The sequence below is a fragment of the Eptatretus burgeri genome, chromosome 9 (genome assembly GCF_056783735.1).
Source record: "Eptatretus burgeri isolate ZD-2024b chromosome 9, Ebu_testis_v1, whole genome shotgun sequence".
In the NCBI taxonomy this organism is placed as follows: domain Eukaryota; kingdom Metazoa; phylum Chordata; class Myxini; order Myxiniformes; family Myxinidae; genus Eptatretus; species Eptatretus burgeri.
Window position 1 is genome coordinate 181,269 of NC_140969.1, and position 20,931 is coordinate 202,199.

Below are 20,931 nucleotides of genomic sequence, written 5' to 3' on the forward strand. Positions count from 1 at the left end.
TTCATTAGGGCTATGTTTTGTTTCTGGTTTGTTTTCCTGAGTAGTATCCATCATTAACCTCCGCCATCGAAGATGGACGGAGGTTACTGTTTTCACCCCTGTCTGTTTTTTAGATTTCGAAAGTAGATTGATGACTTCCGTCCTCTGTTTGTGTGTTTGTTTGTAGGCACGATAACTCAAACGGAAGAAGCCACCAATGTCAAATTGCATCACGTGATTCGGGAGGGTGATGGGTACCGCAGATTAGATTTTGGTCAAAATCGGTCAAAGATCAAGGTCACAGTGAGGTCAAACATCCAAAAAAAGTTATAACTCGAGAACGGAAGAAGCTACCAATGTCAAATTACACCACGTGATTCAGAAGGGTGATGGCTAGCGCTGATTAGATTTTGTTCAAAATCGGTCAAAGGTCAAGGTCACAGTGAGGTCAAACATTCCATTTTTGATGGTTTGGTACAGAATCATCATAGAAACTTCTGGATTGCGTCGCTACCTTCTCTAGAGACAGCTTTTATTAGACGAGGTCAGAGGTCAAGTTGACGATTTAGTAAGTACCAGTCTATGACTGCCTGTTTGTTACTTACGAAATCTAAAGATTTCGTAAGTATATTGATGACTTCCGTCCTCTGTTTGTGTGTTTGTTTGTTTGTGTGTGTGTTTGTTTGTCTGTAGGCACGATAATTCGAGAACGGAAGAAGCTACCAATGTCAAATTACACCACGTGATTCAGGAGGGCGATGGCTAGCGCTGATTAGATTTTGGTCAAAATCGGTCAAAGGTCAAGGTCACAGTGAGGTCAAACATAATTCCGTAAATTCATGTGGAGAAATGGAGTATTTTTGCTTCGGTCGACGTTACGAGTTCGTTTTAACTTCGATTTTAATTTTGTCTTCGGTTTTTCTGATCGCTTAGGACGCTTAACACTCGGTTGTCGAAATTCTGGTAAAAATTGGATGTTTTGGAGACGTTTTAAGATTGTATAAAAAATATTTCAGTCGCCGCGTCACGGCTCGTCACGTGGTGCAGCGCGCTCGAGCAGACGCTGCGTTGAGTCATGTAAAGGTTTTGCGTGTGCGCGCTGACGGTGTTTTCGATAAAGATTGTGTTTAAAAGTTGTCCCATTTTTTTATCCCAATAAAGGTTATCGTCGCATGACTGACTCGCTAAGTCGTCGGATTATGTAAAGATTGTTGGTGGATGGCCGAATATTACGGTTTTGTGACTTTGATAAAATAATATTAAATAATTGCGTGGAGAAATGGAGATTTTTGCTTCGGTCGACGTTACGAGTTCGTTTTAACTCGGATCGCAATTCTGTTTTCACTTTTGGTAACGGTTAAGTATGCTTAACACTCGGTTCTCTTAAATTCTGGTAAAAATCGGATGTTTTTTGAGATTTATGTTGGGTGTCGTGTCTGAGGTTCAACTGAAGATTATGCTAATGAGGGGGATTGTAACACACAGCATTACGCGCTTGTTTTAAAGTCAATTTCAATCATGTTTTCACTTTTGGTAATGGCTATATATGCTTAATACTCGTCAAAATTCTGGAAAAAAATCGGATGTTTTATGAGATTTATGTCGGGTGTCGTATCTGAGGCTTAACTGAAGATTATGCTAATGAGGGGATTGTAACACACGGCATTACGCGCTCGTTTTTAAAGTCAATTTCAATCCTGTCTTCAATTTTGGTAACCGTTAAGTATGCTTAACACTCGGTTGTCGAACTTCTGGTAAAAATCGGATGTTTTATGAGAGGTTTGGTACAGAATCATCGGAGAAACTTCTGGATTGTGTCGCTACCTTCTCGAGAGACAGCTTTTATTAGACAAGGTCAGTGGTCAAGTTGACAATTTCGTAAGTACCAGTCTCTGACTGCTTGTTATCTTGCCAAAACGAAGTTTTTGCAAGATATGTTAGTCAGCTTGTATGTTTTATTTTTTATTATTTTTTTGTTTGTTTGTTTGTTTGTTTGTTTGTCTGTAATCACGTATAAAAAATTCTGCAGAGCACAGTTATTGGAAATTTTTGTAACTTCGCATATCAGAGGCCTATAGAGGTCCCTTTCAGTGCACAAAATTTTGAAGGTCAAGGTCAAAGGTCAAGGTCACTTTGTCGCAAATCAGGGGAGTCGACGAAACCCTTATTTTTTTGAGTAATTTTGATCGGATCGTCTTCAAACTTCATGGGAATATAGTTCATGGTCTGGCGCTCAGCTGATTAATTTTTGGTGGCAATTGGCCTTGACCTTCATGGTTAGTGCCTCAGGTCAAACATATTTGACCCCAAGGTCAAATTTTCAAGTTTTAGGAACCATATCGTGTAGTACCTCAAATTGAACACCTCGATGAGTGCTTTCTAGATATGTCAAGCTTGAAACATTATGACGTCATTTGGTGACGTTATGAGGCAAAAGCATATTTTTCATGGTTACTCTGTAGAACGATTCTCATCGGAATCTCTCGTAGGCAGATATTCCTCAAGGAGTCGCTCCTGGTGGATGGCAGCTCTGTTCACCTCAGTGTGACCTTAAAGAAGTCACACGTGGTCACCTTTTGGCAAGGTTTATTTTTGTTTGTTTGTGAACAGTATTACGGAAAAACTCCTGGACGGATTTCGACGAAACTTGGTGGGGGGGTTAGGTATGGTCCAAGATTCATGCCATTAGATTTTGGACTTGGTCCAAAGTCCAATATGGCCGCTACGGTGTCTATTTTGAAAAAATATTTGAATTTTTGTGTTTACATTTTACATGTTTTAAGTGATTTCCAACCTAAAAAAGAATAAATTTGTTAGAGAAAAAAAAATTTTGCAACTTTTTTTCAAAAAAAATTCGATTTTATTTGAAAGTATTTGAATTTCTTTGCATTTGTACATGTTTTAAGTGATTTCCAACTCCCCCCCTCCCCCAAAAAGAATTTGTTGGAGAAAAAAAAAATTTGCACCTTTTTTTTCAAAAAAAATTCGATTTTTTTTTGGGCATTTCTGCATGTGTGTCGATCTAGTTTAGTTTATTCAATCGTGGTTCAGTAGAGTCTGATCAGTTTTGACCTACAATGAATAGGATATCAGGTTCACTTAAGTGACCCAGCAGTATTGGTGGCGGAGGTTTTGCACTCTACCAAGTGCTCCCCCTCTAGTTTGCACTGTTTTTGGAAGTTTGTTGCAAAATGGATAAAGGATCCCTTTTCTACTCTGTTGCTTTCTTGCTCGTGCACAACTCTCATCCGATAGTTTGTCGAGCTTTCACATATTCCGGTAGTCTGACACACGACGTTCTGTGCACTTGGTTAAGCTCCATCAAACCACCTCCTCTCTCTCGTCTCGGTAAGTACAACCTTGGTATTAAAAAAAAAAAAATTGTATACCTTCTCAAGACTCGTATGAGAGCTAACACACAACGCACAGCAAAGAGGGCATGAGACAAGAGGGGCGGGAGTGGGAAGGTCAAAACAGTGGGGAACAGAGATATTAGATCTGTGGAAGGGAGCGGGATGGGGTGGGGAACATGGGGAATACAAGATGGACATTAGTCATTATAGGGACTTTCAGGAAGGAAAGCAGGGAATTTGAAGGAGGTGGATTAACGGGGGAAGAAAAGATGGAGGATTTGGATGGATGATGATAAGAGGTGGTCATGAATTGCTGTTTGTTCAATCCCATTCTTCCCTCCAGGCCTTCCAGAGTGAGGGAGCTTATTCCAAAGGCGGGAAAAGAGAGGAATGAAAGAGTGATGGTGAACAGTGAGTCGTGATTTTGGGAGTTTTACCAGAAGGGAGTTAGCGGACCTTGAGCGCCCTGTGGAAATATGATGGGGACAAATTGCAGACACAGCGGGGGGGGGGGTGGCGACAGCGGATAAAAGACGGTTGAAGACAGAAAGACCACCGACCTGCCTGCGGTGAGAGAGTGATAGGCCCAAAGACACAGCCTCATCGCGGGAGATACCAATGATCCCAAATGCCTTGTTTTCCACAGCTTGAAAGAAAGGACTTCTTCCAGACGATTGTTGAGAAAGTGGATGGGGGGGGGAGTTGTCAAACAGTCCTTTAAGAGAGACATAGTGAGAGTGTGAGATTTGTCCGGATTGAAAGACATGTTCCACGTGTTGGACCAGTTTGTGATTTTATCCAGATCTGCAGTGAGCGAAGAAGCTGCTGCTTGCAGGTTTGAGGGATGAACGATGGTACGGCAGAGGGTGGAGTCATCAGCAAATAGATAAAGAGGATTTTCCAGAGAGTCTGAGAGATCATTGATGAAAACCAGAAAAAGAACAGGGCCCAGAATGCTACCTTGAGGAACTCAAGCCTGGACAGGAAGAGGGGATGAGAGAACTCCATTTCGGGCCACACGGTGACTGCGACAGGAGAGGAAGTCTGCGAGCCATGAGTGAAGATGGCCTTGGATACCATGGGAAGAGAGTTTGGTGAGTAGGGCAGGGTGACAGACTGTGTCAAAAGCACGTGATATGTCTCGGGATATGGCTCTAATTTCCTGTCTGGCATTGAGGACCTCCATCCATTGTTGGGAGAGCAGAAGCAACATATCCACGGTAGTGACCTGGTCTGAAACCAAATTGATGATCAGAAATCAGGCCATTGGAGAAGAGGAAGGATTTTATGTCTGAAGCGATGATGGATTCCATAACCTTGCTGATGATTGGTGGAAGGCTGATTGGTCTGTCGTTGCAGTGATCTGCTTTTTCACCTTTTTTGCAGGGCTGTTGACCTTGGCAGATGACCTTGAGCAAATGAGAGGGTGAATCAACAGAGAGAGGGTGAGCAAGCACAGGAGCAGGTTTTTAGGACGCGTGGGCTGATGCAGTCTGGACCGGTTGCAGAATCTGAGTCGAGGTTTGACAGCAAGCTCTCCACCTTGTCTGGAAAAAAAGGACACAGAGTCTAGGGACAGTTGGGTGCGACTGGGTAAGGTGGGTTAAGAAAGCGATGGGTTTTGGACACAATATTTCGATGCAAGCATTGAGTTTAGGCATGCAGCCTTTTCACTTGCGGTATCAGCAGTGCGGCTATTTGAGGTAAGGGTGGGGATGGAGGGGGAACACACAACAGAAATAGATTTGATTAGACACCACCAGGATTTGGAGGAGGGAGAGAGGTTTGAGAGTTCAGACTTGAGATGAGAAAGATGTTGTTTTCTGGCTCTCCTGAGGGTAGATACACACTTGTTCTGAGCTTTATGGAAGGAACTGAGATTACTCTTAGTTGGGTTTGCTTTCCATGAGGCAAAGGCAAGTTGTTTCAGGACAACAGCCTCGCCACAAGCTTCAGTGAACCATGAGTGGGAAGAAAGGTAGGACAACTGAAGACGAGAGGGGATAAATCTGTGCATGAGGGAGAGCAAGTTTCTCTGAAAGAATTCCCAGGATGAGTTGATGTTGGAGAAAGTAGCGATAGGAGACCAGTCTATAAGTTTGATGGCTGCTTGGAGACCCTGCCAGCCGGCTTGAGGGAAATTCCAGACTCGACTGCGCTGAGGTGGTTCTCTGATAACAGCCAGAGAGATGTCCATTTTGACAAGGACGTGGTCAGAAGAACCGATTGGAGTGGAGGAAAAACAGCAGATATTGTCAGGGAAATTTGTCAAAATCAGATCCAGAAGAGATGGAGTACCATTGGTTGAGATCCGGGTCAGGAAGTTGACCGATTGAGTCAGTCCCAATGAGTCGCAGAAAGCTTTTGCTGAAGTGCCATGACAGGTGAGAGAGGTACCCACACCTAGCCAACTGGCATGATGACAATTGAAGTCACCACATATGAGGAAGAAGAAGTTTGGATAAGAGGATAGAAGTTGGTCCATGTTTTTGGATGGTGAGGTGTTGATGGAGTCATCACTGTTTGGTGGATGGTACAGTACACATATAAACACGTGGGAGTGGCGGGGAAGCCATATCCAGACGTATTCCTGAGGGTGTGGGAGAGTAAGGAATAGAGTCTTTGATGAAGAGAGCAACTCCTCCACCACGACGAGGCTTGGCTCTGTCATACTGGAGGAGGGAGTAACCAGGGAGAGATACTTGGGAGTCAGAGACAACTTGAGGGAGGAAGGTTGCTGTTCGGCAGATTAAGTCTGGTTTGTCACTTTTCAACTTGTATGGAAATATTTGTAAGGTTTGAGCGAAGGCCCCAGATATTTGAGGTCCACACTGTTAAAAAAGAGGGAGGGGAGGAGTTTACGGGTTTCTGGGATTATGGGTTTCTTGGGTCAAAACTAAGATCCAGGCTTTCAATGACATCTTGAATGCTGCTGTCCTGTCTGTGTCTGTTTGTGGTGAGGATGTTGAGATCATGGAGAGATTCACTTACCTTGGCAGTGATAATCATGTCTCTGCTGGCTGTGAGCCAGAGGTCAATAGACGCCTTGGTCGGGCCTGGGGAGTCATGGATTCACTGGATCATGGGGTGTGGCGCTGCTGGTACCTGTGCGGGAGGACGAAAGTCCGAGTCTTCAGGTCCTTGGTGCTTCCAGTCTTGCTCTATGGATGCGAGACTTGGACTCTGATGAAGGATCTGAGACGGAGACTTAATTCCTTTGGTACCAGGTCTCTTCGGAGAATCCTTGGCTTTCGCTGGTCGGACTTTGTGTCCAACGAGCGGTTGCTGAGAGCGACTCAAATGAGATTTGTTACCTGCATGGTCCGTGAGCGTCAATTGCGGCTGTATGGACATGTGGCTCGTTTTCCTGATGCTGATCCTGCTCACCAGATTCTCTCAGCGAGGGAGTCTCGTGAGTGGAGGAGACCAATGGGCCGACCACGTGCCTTGTGGTTGCAGCAGGTTGACCAGCATCTCAAGGAGATGGGGATGGGCCTGGCATCTGCCTGGGGGAAGGCCAGACAGAGGCCCCTGGAATACTGGCGGAAAATGGACGCAGCGACTTGCTGTTCTGGCACATGCTCCCATACCTGACCCTGACCTGACCTGGAGGAGGCTTTGCGTGCAGGGGGAGGGTAGGACAAGGGAGGAGGGGGGGAGGTAAGGAGAGTTGATGAATGAGTGTGGGGAATTGCAGAATAGCAAGGAAAGGGGGCCAGATGAGGAGGAGAAAAGGCTCTGTGGTGCTGGGGGAGTGGGGGGACAAGAGAGGGGGAAGAGGGCACTTGTGGCTTCGAGGTGGTGGAGTGCTGAGATGGAGCTGAGAGGGCAGGGGACGGAGGCAGCTTTGTGGATGTGAGGCGGGCGGGGGGCAACTTTGAGAAGGGTGAGTGGGGAGAGTTGAGGGAGAATGGTGAGGGGGGAGTTTTTGAGAAAGGTGAGAGGGAGACTTGGAGGGAGAAGTGTGTGATGGTTGCTTTGAGATGGAGGGGTGAGAGGGGTGAGGTTAGCACTGAAGTTGGAAGAAAAGAATGGTTGATGGAAAGCGAACACTCATAGCAAACTGGGGTTTTAAATATTTTAGGTCAGAGATTTTAGGTCACGATTCTTGAAGGATGCGATAAAGGCGAATTGAGAGAATGGAGAGAAGAAACGCTGTAACAGCTGGATTTTTTTCGGCAAGGTATGAGGGAAAGGTCAAATTGAGAGCAGTCTGTTTGACTAGTAGAAGAGTCGAGCATTGTGATAGTGTAAAGTGTAGCACACGTGTGAAAGAGGAAGATGAAGCATTATAAGAGATCGTTATTATTAGGGTACCCTGTGAGTACAGGGTACCCTATTGTTTTTCTTCTGTTTATTATTATTATTACGCATTATTATTATTATTTTTCCGCCGGCATTTTGCACCCTTTTTCGCTTTAAAAATCATTTTCTCTGGGACACTAAGTCCGATCGACAGGAAATTTTTACCATAGTATGTGTCTTTTTTGTAGCACAATCCCATTATAATTATGACGTCATTGGTCACGTGGTACGGTCGCCATCTTGAAAAAAGCGATAAACTTTGGACATCTGTATCTCGGAAACCGTGCAATGGAAAATTTTTTCGTTTGATACATTTTACTAAGCTCCCTATGGGGAACACGTGTGATTTTTCGTGACGTCATCGGTGAAGCGATATACCGGTGAAAATTCGTCAAGTAGAACGCTGTACAGGAAAAATCTGAAAAATTTTGAGCATCATCTACGCCTAAAATCACCGACGAAAATGTTTTTCTTGACGTCATCGATGACGTATTTCGGCCGCCATCTTGTTTTTTAGTGTTTTTTTTTAAAAATCTTCTTCTCCAGAAGGGCTGGACAGATTAAGGCGAAACTTTACAAGTACATTCCCCCTGATGTCCTCTTTCAAGTTTGTTAATTTATTGTTGATACGTCACATGGTTTGGTGGCCATCTTGAAAAAACCCTAAAATCTTCTTCTCCAGAAGCGCTGGTCCCATGAAGGCGAGATTTCACAAGTATATTCGTGAGATCCATGCGATGCAAGTTTGTTAATTTCGAAGTGATAGGTCACATAGTTTGGCCGCCATGTTGGATTTAAGAAAAATATTAAATAATGTTTTCTCTGGTATTTCATAAGCCATCGAAGCGAAAATTTGCAAGTGCCTTCCTCCCTCAACTCTGCATACATGGTAAAAAAAATTTCCCTCAGAAGTCACATGGTTTGGCGGCCATCTTGGATAGAAAAATAGACCTTATCCGATTTTCACGAAACTTCACAAACTTGTTCAGGTCGACGATGGAAAGCAGAATTTAAATTTATGATATCATAGGTCACAAGGTTCGGCAGCCATCTTGGATTGAAAATGAATAAATTTTAAAAATCTTCTTCTCCAGAAGGGCAAGACAGATGAAGACGAAACTTCACACATATATTCCCCATGAGGTCCTTTCTCAAGTTTGTTAATTTGTTCTTGATCGGTCACATGGTTTGGCGGCCATCTTGAAAAAAACCCGAAAACCTTCAAACATCTTCTTCTCCAAAAGCGTTGGCCCAATGAAGGGGAGATTTCAGAACTATATTCGGGACAGGAAGGCGATATAAGTTTGTTAATTTCGAATTGATAAGTCACATGGTTTAGCCGCCATCTTGGATTTAAGAAAAATATTAAATAATGTTTTCTCTGGAACCGCTTAACCAAACGAATCGAAAATTTGTAATTATCATCAAGCAGGCAGTATGCACGCTTGGTAAAAATTATGATGTCACACGTCACATGGTTTGGCGGCCATCTTGGATTGAAAAACGCACCTTTACTGATTAACACGAAACTTCACTTACGTGTTCCAATACCCAGTTGGAAGCAGAATGTAAATTTCTGATGTCATAGGTCACATGGTTCATCAGCCATCTTGGATTGAAAAACAATATCTTCAAACGTCTTTTTCTCTGAAACGGCTGAACAGATCCAGGCGAAACTCCACCACTATGACCGCCTCTCCATGACGAATAAAAAGTTCTCACCCCCTTTTGAGGTACGATGCAACGTTTGGCAGCCATATTGGATTGAAGGAAAAATATTAATTAATGTTTACTCTGGAACTACTGCATCAATAAATGTGAACCATCACCTTTATGGTGGAACGCTCATGCGGAATGAGGGTTTGAAATTTCAACGGGATCGGGCCCAGGGTTTGGCAGCCATGTTGGTTTTAAGAAAAATATTAAATAATGTTTTCTCTGGAACTGCTTAACCTGGAGAAGCGAAAATTTGCAGTTATCATCCACCATCGTGTTTGCACACGTGGTGCAAATTATGACATCACAAGTCACATGGTTTGGCCGCCATCTTGGATTGAAGGATAAATATTAATTAATGTTTACTCTGGAACCGCTGCCTCTATATATGCGAAACTTCACATTTATAATTCAGGTGACATGCAAAACAAAAGTTTAAAATTTTAACCTGATCGGTCACGCGGTTTGGGAGCCAGAATTATTTAATTATTTGAATCTGGAAGCCAGTAATAAGGAAATTGAACGCTTTGTGCTGCCCGGTTCGTAACTCGTCTGTTCCGCGCCGTCTCGAAGCAGGCCTGTGTTTGTATCACCATTAAATAATGTTTTCTCTGGCACCGCTTATCCGATAAATGCGAAACTTTGCGACTATGATTTAAGTCTCATGTTGTATCAGTTGTGTCAAAGGCGGACGGACTGGGTACCCGGTCATCACTGCCAGCAGTTATAAAGTGGCAGCTCTAGTTATTATTATTATTATTATTATTATTATTATTATTGTTTGAGGGAGTTTTCATCAGATTTGGTAATGGAAAGGTTGTAGAAAAAAATCGTGAGGTGAATGGTGAATTTGGATCGGTAAACGCAGGGGGTGTAAACAGATCACGTGGTTATGGGAGAAGCATGTGACTTCTGGGAGGTGTATAGTCAAAAGTTAATTTATTTATTTTAAATAAGGAATGAGTTCCATTCGGAAAAAGGGAAGGTTGAACTAAAATCGTGGAGGTGTGTGGTGAATTTGAAACTGTAAACGCAGAGTGAAGCTGCTGGGTCGATTAAACCAATCAGGAAGAGGGTGGAGAGAGACACGTGGTTTCAGGAGGTGTGTTGATCGAAAGGATCCAGGAAGATCATTAATTTTTTTTAATGTATTTTTGAAGATTAGGTAAGATTCGGGAATAGAAGGTTGTCGGAAGAAATCGTGAAGGTAATGCCGAGAGTGGGTCAGCTCAAGTAGAATAAAGATGGTGTGCTGGCAGGAGAAAGAAGAAGAAGAAGAAGAAAAAGAAGAAGAAGGATCGGACTCATGGGTATGCAAGGAGAAAGGTAGTTTTTTTTTGTTTTGTTTTGGATTTCAAACAAGGAACAGAGTGTTGAGTTGAGAGGGATGGGGGACGTGGGAAAGTGGGGAAGATAGGAATTGAAGGTAATGGGGAGAGAGAGAAAAAAACGATCGTACATCAAGAGGGGAAGGATGGGTTGGCCTCAAGGAACCCGGTAGGACGAGGTCGACGAAAACTCACAAAATAGCACAATTTTTTTTAACAAAATCGAACTTGGAACAGACAGTAACATGTAGGTGAGAAAGTAAACAGTTAAAACGGGACAGTTAACAACTTAACTTTGAGATCGTCAGCATAGAGCACTGAAAGACCTTGCCGTCGCTCCAAACAATTCTTTTTTTTTTTTCATCTTTGTGGGACCTCAAACACAGTTGCGTCGGTTTGAGTTGGTTTTTTTTTATAGAATATCTTGTGAATAGTTTGAAGTTTCTTTGTTTTGGTGTCTATATTGCTACTCTAATTGTGGCCAGTTTATAATTGCACAGCTATATTGGAATACCGGCAATGCAAGTTTGTTTATAGGTTTGGTTTTGTTTCTTGGGGAGAGGGATGACTTCAGAATTAATCTTATTCTACATTGGTACACTTTGCTGATTATTTTACGCATTGCTTTGTGTTGTATCTGGGGGCCTTCTTTCATTCCAAAGTATTTGTGGGATGCTTTGTTTTCTCGTTTCTGTATTGTTGTGCTTTCATATCGATTTGAGATGTTTGTTCTTTTTGTTTTTCCTTGCACAGATGTGCACATGACACATTTGTCAAGACCAAACTCCATTCGGATGTCCTCAGAGTACTGCTTTACTAGTTTTAGTTGAGCTGCCAATTTGTTATGATTTGGGGCAAAGAGTTATAGATCGTCCATTTACAAAGTAGGTATGTTACCTTTCTTGTTTCTTTTGTCATTTTTCTGTTGCATGTCAAACTGTATCCGTGTACTTGTTAATTGATGAGGTTACTCGGTGGGTCCAGAGCCAGATAAAACAGGAGGGGTGGGGGAGGGAAGAGTGTCATCTTGTAAGATACCACGTCATATGAAACATCAGAGGAGAGATCAAATGGACTAAGATAACAAAATGAAACTGTATGATTACGAAGACGGGCAGAGAACGTTGAAGAAAGAGAAGAACTATTAGAAATGAGGAGAAGATCGAAACGCCATAGGTCGAATCAAGTTGAACTACTGGATGCGAATAATCAACAAGCTGTAATCAATGTGGAAAAGCATGATGCAGGAAATATAACTTACAACTGAGTACTGCAATGCAAGATATTGGGGACATGAGCTGGAGACATCAAATAAATATAGTACACTAAATGCTGTCATGATGGAAAGGTTTCACTCGACCTACTGCTGAGACACCGACTCCATTACGAGAGCTGCTTACAGGGGATACATGCATAGCAAAGATCACCAGAAAACAGATACTATAGTACACCTCAGCAATGGCATTCACATCATTGAGATGAAATCACCGCCTGGAAATGGTCCACACCACTTTCGAATACATGGGCAGATTTACCATTATGGTATCTCCGCTGTATGCAAAGGAGGCAAATGAGCAAGTATATGGACAACTATAATTTTGATTCTGCTGAAGCAACAACAAAACAGCTTGAAAACCAATCAAACCAAAGACTTATTACCAAAGTAATGCAACAATTGTCGAGATGCTGCGACAAGTTAACCCATTTGCTGAGTCATACAAGTAAATGCATCACATAACCCAGGCCAATCCGACAACGAGTGTGTGCATGGTATTTATGGAAGATCCAGACTTAGAGTAAGACGAGACTATATAATGCACCAACATCAAGAACGGAGGTTGCTGCAATATTTGTTGGACAAGACGGGAACCACCTGCAAATAGAGACGTATGGATATATTTCACAGGTGACTGTGGTAGAAATAAATCACCTCTAAAAAAGAATGGAGACCCTATGGTGTATCTGTTGCTCTTCCCATGTGGAGAGGGTGGTTGGCACAAGTAACTGCAACATGGAGAAGAAAGAAGAAGAAATGCCTCCTCACACACTAAAACTCAGAGTAGGTACTCTAATCATGCTACTACACAATGTTATGCCATCACAGGCACTCTGCAGTGGAACGAGATTGACAATTCCACATTAACAAAGACACCACATAGAGACCCGTGTCATAGATGGGTTCAACTCAGATACTGTTCTCATTTCATCTGATACAAATATGCCTTTCAGATTCAAAAGAAGATGGTCTCCCCTACGTCTGGCTTTTCCATGACCATCAATCAACACGCCACGGGAACAATTTTGACAATTTGTTTATACCTTCCCGAAACCTTTATTCATTCTCAAGAGTTTGATCATTTGACTCATTGAGCGCCGTATCTGAGGATAATGAGACTTAATTGTGTTTGTAGTGAAATATGTGAATAAACGTGTTCAAAAGCACTAGGCCGCGTATGTTACACGGAGGTAGAGCAAGTTCTATCTGAATTTCCTTCTGCCAGGTTTTTCTTATTTCCTGTACTTCATTCTTTATCTCTCCCTTTTCTCAATATCTCCAAACTGAATCTTCATTGAACGAAACGCTTTTTCATTCTTACTTAGAAAGCTTTTTGAAACATTTTAAAATGTTTCCCTTTCCTTATTTCTCCATGAGTTCTTCTTCTTCTTATTCTTCTTCTTATTATTCTTATTCTTCTTCTTCTTATTATTATTCTTATTCTTCTTATTCTTCTTATTCTTCTTATTCTTATTATTATTATTCTTATTATTATTCTTATTATTCTTATTATTCTTATTATTCTTATTATTCTTATTATTCTTATTATTCTTCTTATTATTCTTATTCTTCTTATTATTCTTATTCTTCTTATTCTCCTCTTATTCATAAAGAATATTTTACAAACCTCTCTCTCACCTAAGTGCTTGGTTCATCAAACCACCTCCTGTACCTACAGCAACGCACACGCACACACACGTACAGTTCTGGCTATTCCTAAAATATAATATAATTTAAAGGATTTCTGTAAATGATGTTAATGTCACAAAATCCAATATTTGACTTCATTTAAATTATAAATCCAAATCATAGTTCCCTTACCTAAAGGAAGAACCATAATCTGTAAGCAATTGAATGGTTTCCCGGCCACAGATCATCAGCTGAACATCGTTCTTCCTCGAGGTTTCCATCCTTTCAGCCCAGGACCTCTCCAAACGGTGGGTCCACAACTTCGGTTCGTGGATCCACATCGATAGATTACCTGCATCACTGGATCCACAACCTCAGTTGTGTCCAGGCAGTCAGTCAACCCATCAATGGGACATCACGAATCATACTCTACTCAAGCTAGAGGATTTAATGTATTATCACATAGTAATCACAGAGTTAATCAATCCATCAGGAACACACTCTGTACAGAGCGTCAGTGCTGCCGAAGCGATCTCCTGGGCTATCAGGAACAATCCTGGATGGGTCGCCATTCCGACACAAGATACTCGAAAGGCTCGATCATCCCAACAAGCTGGTACTCATTTTGCCAACCTCGGAATAATGACAAGCTGAGTCAACCCCACCTGGTGTTGATTCAACAGAACAATTCACGTATTATCACGTAGTATGTCCATGTGTCTTTCAGCACACAGACATACTGACGAAAGAAACACTTAACACAGCCACTCAGCTTTGGTGGAGTTCCGTCACTTCCCGGGATCGTTTGGGTACCAGTGACATCATCACAATGGCGCCGCTTTTCTCACCGCACTCAGAGGGCCATTCCCTCAGGAGGAATTGCCTCCTAATGGTTGCCAACCTATGAGGATTGTCTGTTCTCGATCCTTTCAAATGCTGAACATCAAGCAAGGAAGCAGTACGTACCATTTTTAAAGTCTTTGGTTTGACCTGGCTGGGGTTTGAACCACCGACCTCTCAGACTCAGAGCGGACGCTCTGACCATTACACGACCAAGTCTGGTCAAATCTTTGTCTCCCTATGTGCAATTTGGGAACCTAGAGAAGTCCAGTTTGCAGAGGTTGTCTGTGTCTGGATAGTTCACTTGTCACATGTGCTTCCCCATTAAGCCACCTCATGTGTGTTCGATCCCTTTTGGGGGTGGAACAAAATATAAATGTCTGTACTGGTTCATTGCCAGCATGGCACACTGCTCAAAGCATGGTGGCGATGTAAAGCCGGCTGTTCCCTCGTCCTTTTTGTTGAAGACAATAAATATCCCATAATAACTTTTGAACATAAAAAAGCCATTGTGTACTTTTACATCGTGCCGTGCTTCGGAAACACCACACACTGTTAATATCAAAAATATTATGGAAATTATTCACACCTCGGGATGATTAATCTATCTATAATTCCAGCAATCTCTGTCTCTGTCTGTGACCGCTGTTTCTCGACAACCACTGGTCCGATCTAATTGAAACTTGCCAGGTATATTGCTGGGGACCTGAGTATGTGCCTTTTCAAGGTTTGATATTAATCGGACAAGTGGTTCCCAAGTTATGGCCATTTATTTACCAAACCAATGACAGGACACGGTGCTATGACGTCACAATTCTTTTTTTTCCTTTTTTTTTTTTTTGCACGTATGGGCACGCATGTACGGGTACGTACTAGTAATAATAATAATAACAATATACTTACTGTGGTGAGAGCATGGCCGTAACACCGAACATCACGTTTTGATGCTACAATTCCAAAGGTGTCAATATTTCTCACCTGATAGCAATTTCCCCCTTATTAACAAAGTTAACACCAGACTCGGTGAGTTAATGGTTAAAGCATCCATTCTGAGTCTGTAAGCTCGGCCGAACCAAGTCATACCAACGACTCTAAAAATGGTACGTGCTGTTTCCTTGCTTGATGCTTATCATTTGCAAAGGGTAGAGCACGGACAAACAACCATAAGTTATCAATATTTGTGCAGGCTTTGATGGGCTGAATGGCCTCGTTCATTGAAGTTCCTTGAAAGGGAACATATTGTTGTCAGATTGTCTATTAACACAGACCGACTGAGTTGGAAGTCGAATAAAGGCAAATGCTAAAACGATGTTGAATGTTACTGCACTCAGGTCAGGTATGGGAGCATGTGCCAGAACAGCGCGTCGCTGCGTCCACTTTCCGCCGGTACTCCAGGGGCCTCCGTCTGGCCATCCCCCAGGCAGATGCCAGGCCCATCCCCATCTCCTTGAGATGATGGTCAACCTGCTGCAACCATGAGGCACGTGGTCGGCCCACTGGCCTCCTCCACTCATGAAACTCCCTCGCTGAGAGAATCTGGTGAGCAGGATCAGCGTCAGGAAAACGAGCCACATGTCCATACAGCCGCAGCTGACGCTCACGGACTATGCAGGTAACAAATCTCATCCGAGTCTCTCTCAGCAACCGCTCGTTGGACACAAAATCCGACCAGCGATAGCCAAGGATTCTCCGAAGAGACCTGGTACCAAAGGAATTAAGTCTCCGTCTCAGATCCTTGGTTAAAGTCCAAGTCTCGCACCCATAGAGCAAGACTGGAAGTACCAAGGACCTGAAGACTCGGACTTTCGTCCTCCCGCACAGGTACCGGCAGCGCCACACCCCATGATCCAGTGAATCCATGACTCCCCAGGCCCGACCCAGACGTCTATTGACCTCCGGCTCACAACCTGCGGAGACATGAATATCACTGCCAAGGTAAGTGAATCTATCCACGACCTCAACATCCTCACCACAAACAGACAGACAGGACAGCAGCATCCAAGATGTCACCGAAAGCCTGGATCTTTGTTTTGACCCAAGAAATCCGTAATCCCAACGGCTCCGACTCCTCATTCAGCACCTCGAGGGCCCCCAAGAGGATGTCTAAAGTCTCCGCAAAGATGACTGCATCATCTGCAAAATCAAGGTCCGAGATCTTGACATTGCCAAACGATGCACCGCAACTTGATCTCTCCGACATCCTCCCAAAAATCCAGTCCATACAAGTGCTGAAAAGTGTGGGGGCAAGTACACATCCCTGACGAACTCCAGTAAAAACTGGAAATAAGTCAGAGGCGGTACCACCACACTTCACAGCACTCTCAGTACCAGAGTAGAGTTCAGACATCAGATCGATCAGTTTCGGTGGCACCCCACGAAGACCAAGAATCCTCCAGAGGACATCCCGATTCACTGAATCGAACGCTTTACAGAGATCAACATAGGCTGCAAGCAGCCCCTGCCGAAACTCTCGTCTGCGTTCGGTGAGGACACGAAGTGCAAGGATACGGTCAATCGTTGACCTCTTTGGTGTAAAGCCTGACTGCTCTGGACGCTGGTGCTCAAGCAGATGGTGGCGAACCCTATCAAGAATTATCCGAGCAAAGACCTTGCCCGGCACTGAGAGCAGCGTCACCCCTCGGTAGTTGTTGCAGTCTTGGCGATCACCCTTCCCTTTCCAGAGAGGGACAACAAGGCCCCTCTTCCAGTCAGTTGGGATGATGCCTGTGTTCCAGGCAGAGCACAAAACTGCATGCAACGACGCGAGTGCAGCATTTTCACCAGCCTTGAGAAGTTCGGCATGGATGCCACAGATCCCTGGAGCTTTGCCCCGTTTCAGCTGGTTCACCGCAGCCCGTGTTTCCACAAGCGATGGTGGACCACAGTTGATTCGAGGGTCAGCAACAGGGATTGTAACACCCTTGACGTCCAACTCGACAGCTGGGGGATCAGCCTGGTACAACCGCTCGAAGTAACCGGCCCAGCGGGCCTTCACTTCAGACTCCTCTGTCAAGAGCCTACCACTCTCTGCTCGAACTGCAGTGCTCCGAGGGATGGGCTTGGATGAACGTAATGTGCGAATTCCCCTGTAAGCGGGACGAGAATCACCTGTCCACAGGTGATGCTCTACCCCCTCACAGATTCCTCGCACATAGGCCTCCTTGTCCACCCTCAGTGCACGTACAGTTTTACGCCTCAGCTCCCTGAACAGCTCAGCTCTGCCATTCAGCCTGGCCCTGCGACTCTGGTCAATGGTATCCAGTGTCCCTTGAGAGACAAAATTCTTCTTTGCCCTGCGGTGAACTCCAAGGCATCCACCGGCAACATCAAGGACGGTGGTCTTGAAGGTGTTCCACAACTCTTCAGGACCCCCCAAAGCACCCAGACCCCCCAAGTGTCCACTCAGCCTGTTTGCAAACTCCTCAGCTACTCTCTCATCCCTGAGCTTGCCAACATCCAGCCTCGGCTGGGATGGTACCATTCTCCAGAATTTAAGGTGCAGCTTTACAGTTGCTACAACAAGCCTGTGGTCAGTATTGAGGAACTGAGCACTCCGGTAGACCCTGCAGTTCTGGATCATCCTCCAACGACAGTCAATGAGGACATGGTCAATCTCCTTTGCCACACCGCCAGCGTTGGAATACCAAGTCCAGCGATGAGCTTGCGGGCGCTGAAACCATGAACCAGCCACCCTAAGTCCATGACTTCTTGCAAAGTCAAGGAACTTAGTGCTATTCTGGTTCATAGTTCCTGACCCATGGGGACCAACACACACCAGTAGGGTAAGAATACTGATTCTGGCTCACTTTTCCCCATGTAAATGAATGGGGGATTTTCAGCGATTTATATTTTTTTTCCCTAAAAATAAATCCCCTTTTTATCCCAAGGTATATTTATTTGTCTCCCCTTTTAACTTGGAGGTTGAACCTCATTGAATTGAACACCTGGGGGTTGAACAGCTCACTCATTGAACCTATAAAGATTTGTTCATTCTCAAATTCCTTCAATAGTTTAATTTTCTTTGCACAATAATCCCCATCTAAAATATTGACAAACAAAACATTTGAATCTTTATATTTTTTAAGATACCCCATTTGTGCCATTACGAAATGATAAACTTCTCTTAATGCTCTTGTTTGACCACCTCCTGAGCCACAGGTTATTTTTTGTTAAGCCCCGCCCACTTTTCTTTAAGCCCCGCCCACTTTTGTTAAGCCCCGCCCACTTTTCATGAGGTATTTTTTCTAAGCCACGCCCACTTTTCCTAAGCCCCGCCCACTTTTGCTAAGCTCCGCCTACTTTTCATGAGGTATTTTTTCTAAGCCACGCCCACTTTTCCTAAGCCCCGCCCACTTTTGCTAAGCTCCGCCCACTTTTCATAAGGTATTTTTTTAAAGCCACGCCCACTTTTCCTAAGCTCCGCCTACTTTTGCTAAGCCCCGCCCACTCTTACATCATTTCCAGTTCATCTCTGACTCACAAAGAAATCACTAGAAAATTACAGGATGTTATGGTTTTGAAAAATTTCCCAATGAAGGCTTGCCTAGGCTTGCCCAGGGAATTTCCAAAGGAAACCACACCCACCAGTCTTTCTCTATAAAAGCTTCAAACCCAGGCTCCATTTTAAACATTTGTTCTTGCTGGCAATGGTGTTCTGTGTGCTTGTCTCGAACTGTCTGTCTTCTATGGAACTAAACCTTCAAGTTGATGAACTGGATTCAAACCTCTTATCTATTGAGGTAAGATTTTTTATTTTCCTATTTTCAAACTTTGATTGAAGCATACTCATTTAATAATTAAATAACTTAATTAATACATTATTATTTTCTCTCACAGGAAATTGTGTCTGAAATACGAAATGAAAATACTGCTTTTGCTACAACTTGGGGGAAATTGTTGGCTTGGTTGAAGACCTTGAGTGGGATGACTTTGGTGTTCCTTGGAACTCTCTGTCTTCTATGGAACTAAACCTTCAAGTTGATGAACTGGATTCAAACCTCTTATCTATTGAGGTAAGATTTTTTATTTTCCTATTTTCAAACTTTGATTGAAGCATACTCATTTAATAATTAAATAACTTAATTAATACATTATTATTTTCTCTCACAGGAAATTGTGTCTGAAATACGAAATGAAAATACTGCTTTTGCTACAACTTGGGGCGAAATTGTTGGCTTGGTTGAAGACCTTATGAGCGACCAAGACCCACAGAACGAGTTCGTCCTTGATGACCCAACCAAAGAGTTATACCTTGGAGACCAACAAAATCCTGAAAAAGAGTTTTACAGCAATAGTACTCATTGTGAGTTATCAAGACAATACCCACTGAATAAGTTATACCTTGATGAGCCAGAATACAAGTTTTACCTTGGAGACTCACAAATTTTGAAAAAATCAGTAAATGAGTTCTGCCTTGATGGTTTAAATAACTACCTTGGAGACTCAGGAAAAGGGTTCTGCCAAGATGGTTCTAAATATGGGGCCTACCTTGGAGACTCACAAATTTTGAAAAATCAGTAAATGAGTTCTGCCTTGATGGTTTAAATAACTACCTTGGAGACTCAGGAAAAGGGTTCTGCCAAGATGGTTCTAAATATGGGGCCTACCTTGGAGACTCACAAATTTTGAAAAAATCAGTAAATGAGTTCTGCCTTGATGGTTTAAATAACTACCTTGGAGACTCAGGAAAAGGGTTCTGCCAAGATGGTTCTAAATATGGGGCCTACCTTGGAGACTCACAAATTTTGAAAAAATCAGTAAATGAGTTCTGCCTTGATGGTTTAAATAACTACCTTGGAGACTCAGGAAAAGGGTTCTGCCAAGATGGTTCTAAATATGGGGCCTACCTTGGAGACTCACAAATTTTGAAAAAATCAGTAAATGAGTTATCCTTAAGAGACTTTGTAAGTTGGTTTTACTTTGAATACTTGAAATGTGGGTTCTGGATTGATAACTCACAATGTGATACATATCTTGGAAACTCAACGGGAATGTGGTTATACCTTGAAGACTTGGAAAGTTGGGTTTATGTTGGACACTTGAAACTTTTTTGGGTGTTTTATTTATTTATTTATTTATTTATTATTATTATTATTTTATTTATTTATATTTTGGAGACTTTTGGAGTTGCTATCACTCTTTGGGATCTAAACCTATCGATGTAGTTCTTTGTCGGATGGTGCTTGATGGGAGCAAGATCAAGAAAGTTCTGGGAAGAAAGTGCAGGCTTACTCCCCCTTTCTACGTCATCAAACCTGAAAGCCTTAAAAGACAGAATTGGAAGAAGAAAAAAAAACGTAAAAATATATATATAGGTGGAAATCTCATTTTGAAAAAGACATTGTGTTGGGCGAGGATTGAGTTGGGGTTGAGATTTTGAATGTGAGGGTTGGGGTTGAGATTTTGAATGTGAGGGTTGGGACACACACACATACACACCAACAAACAAAGTTAAGCCTTGACTATTCAGTTGAGGATTCTGTGTTTGGGGTTCACAGATCTAAGA

General features: G+C 43.0%; 1 long non-coding RNA gene across 2 annotated transcripts in view; it reads left to right on the plus strand.

Annotated features, from left to right (window-relative positions):
- The window catches only part of LOC147019393 (uncharacterized), a 60,052-nt gene that overhangs the window by 20,639 nt on the left and 18,482 nt on the right, over positions 1-20,931 (plus strand). Inside the window, exon 3 of one of the 2 annotated variants that reach the window (XR_015061397.1) lies at positions 11,435-11,569. The exons of the other annotated variant lie outside the window; for it this stretch is intronic. This is a non-coding gene — a long non-coding RNA (uncharacterized LOC147019393). The remainder of the gene's footprint in view (positions 1-11,434; positions 11,570-20,931) is intronic. 2 annotated transcript variants of the gene reach the window in all.